This window comes from Bubalus kerabau, chromosome 22 (assembly GCF_029407905.1).
Source record: "Bubalus kerabau isolate K-KA32 ecotype Philippines breed swamp buffalo chromosome 22, PCC_UOA_SB_1v2, whole genome shotgun sequence".
In the NCBI taxonomy this organism is placed as follows: domain Eukaryota; kingdom Metazoa; phylum Chordata; class Mammalia; order Artiodactyla; family Bovidae; genus Bubalus; species Bubalus kerabau.
Window position 1 is genome coordinate 24,563,898 of NC_073645.1, and position 2,674 is coordinate 24,566,571.

At 39.0% G+C, this 2,674-nt stretch overlaps 1 non-coding gene across 1 annotated transcript; it reads right to left on the reverse strand.

The window, feature by feature from the left end:
- Window positions 1–2,337: 2,337 nt before the first annotated feature.
- Window positions 2,338–2,444, reverse strand: LOC129637143 (U6 spliceosomal RNA). Its single transcript, XR_008707353.1, has one exon. It is a non-coding gene; the product is annotated as a U6 spliceosomal RNA (small nuclear RNA).
- Window positions 2,445–2,674: the final 230 nt, after the last annotated feature.

Below are 2,674 nucleotides of genomic sequence, written 5' to 3' on the forward strand. Positions count from 1 at the left end.
TCTTTCAAGTCTCCTTCCATGCTTACTGCCCTTAATCCTTCAGATTTAAGTCTTGTGTGGGATCGTTTGATTGGCTAAACCTAGGACACACGTAGGCACCAGCTATCACAGATGGGGAGAAAATGAACACAGTCCTTTAGGTTTCTATATGAAAAACTAAAATTCACCCACCAATGTTGACCTTCTGTGGGGAGAGTCTCTCCAATCAGAAAGTGTTCAGAAGGGTTTAAAGAAAACGGGGGGGGGGGGATGATAAATGCTGCTGCAGTCCACCCCTTTGCCCAACATCCACACACACGTTTCTTTCTAAATTTAGTCTTTCCCCCACAAAATGCTCCCATCCAGTGTCATGCTACTGTCATTCATACAGAGTGCATTTGACTTGCCCTCAAGGGAGACATTCCAAACCCTCATAGCTCTAAATTCAGGGTCTTCCTTCTATTTCTCCTCTTATTCTTTTGGCATCCTAGCTCAGTATTCTGCAACCTGTAAACTAGACCAAATTGTAAAGATAATTATCAACACACATAATAATACAATAGCAAGGAAATAAGAATTGGAAGAAAATGCAAATAAATTCAAATATATAAATGTCTAATATGACAGAAGGTCAGGAGGTAAAAGCCACTTTCTTTCTGTAATATTAGATTCTGTTTTATATTTATGACATCCCTCCTCCTTTTTCCGTTCTGTTTTTCTTGCCTTCTGCTATCACCTGCTGGTTTTCTCTTTACCCAGAGGAGGAGCAAGTCTCTATGTCTGAAGGATCTGAGAACCTTGATGATCCTGCCTAGGAAGGGTTATAGTTAATGTTAACTTTTACTTCCATCAACATTTTAAACTTTTTTTTTCATTTTTTAAAAAATTTTATTTTATTTTTAAACTTTACAAAATTGTATTAGTTTTGCCAAATATCAAAATGAATCTGCCACAGGTATACATGTGTTTCCCATCCTGAACCCTCCTCCCTCCTCCCTCCCCATACCATCCCTCTGGGTCATCCCAGTGCACTAGCCCCAAGCATCCAGTATCGTGCATCGAACCTGGACTGGCAACTCGTTTCATACATAATATTATACATGTTTCAATGCCATTCTCCCAAATCTTCCCACCCTCTTCCTCTCCAACAGAGTCCATAAGACTGTTCTATACATCAGTGTCTATTTTGCTGTCTCGTACACAGGGTTATTGTTACCATCTTTTAAATTCCATATATATGCATTAGTATACTGTATTGGTGTTTTTCTTTCTGGTTTACTTCACTCTGTATAATAGGCTCCAGTTTCATCCACCTCATTAGAACTGATTCAAATGTATTCTTTTTAATGGCTGAGTAATACTCCATTGTGTATACGTACCATAGCTTTCTTATCCATTCATTTGCTGAAGGGCATCTAGGTTGCTTCCATGTCCTGGCTATTATAAACAGGGCTGCGATGAACATTGGGGTACACGTGTCTCTTTCCCTTCTGGTTTCCTCAGTGTGTATGCCCAGCAGTGGGATTGCTGGATCATAAGACAGTTCTATTTCCAGTTTTTTTAAGGAATCTCCACACTGTTCTCCATAGTGGCTGTACTAGTTTGCATTCCCACCAACAGTGTAAGAGGGTTCCCTTTTCTCCACACCCTCTCCAGCATTTATTATTTGTAGACTTTTGGATCGCAGCCACTCTGACTGGCGTGAAATGGTACCTCATAGTGGTTTTGATTTGCATTTCTCTGATAATGAGTGATGTTGAGCATCTTTTCATGTGTTTGTTAGCCATCTGTATGTCTTCTTTGGAGAAATGTCTATTTAGTTCTTTGGCCCATTTTTTGATTGGGTCATTTATTTTTCTGGAGTTGAGCTGTAGGAGTTGCTTGTATATTTTTGAGATTAGTTGTTTGTCAGTTGCTTCATTTGCTATTATTCTCTCCCATTCTGAAGGCTGTCTTTTCACCTTGCTAATAATTTCCTTTGATGTGCAGAAGCTTTTAAGTTTAATTAGGTCCCATTTGTTTATTTTTGCTTTTATTTCCAATATTCTGGGAGATGGGTCATAGAGGATCCTGCTGTAATGTATGTCAGAGAGTGTTTTGCCTATGTTCTCCTCTAGGAGTTTTATAGTTTCTGGTCTTACGTTTAGATCTTTAATCCATTTTGAGTTTATTTTTGTGTATGGTGTTAGAAAGTGTTCTAGTTTCATTCTTTTACAAGTGGTTGACCAGATTTCCCAGCACCACTTGTTAAAGAGATTGTCTTTAATCCATTGTATATTCTTGCCTCCTTTGTCAAAGATAAGGTGTCCATATGTGCGTGGATTTATCTTTGGGCTTTCTAGTTTGTTCCATTGATCTAAAAATATGGAACGCTTCACAAATTTGCATGTCATCCTTGCACAGGGGCCATGCTAATCTTCTCTGTATCGTTCCAATTTTAGTATATGTGCTGCTGAAGCGAGCACAACATTTTAAACTTTAATTTCCATTAACTTTTACCACTGGACATAACAGCATTAGGAGGCTCCCCAGGGGAGCCCCTTGTTTCCACAAATACTTCCTTTTGCCTATGGTGTAGAGAAAAAATCCTGCTTGATCTTGATATTCAGAATTAATCACCCTGGCCAATCCCATAATCCCTCTTTAACATCTTTATCCATTGCCGTGAGCAACCAGAAGTGACCAGGTAGCAGTT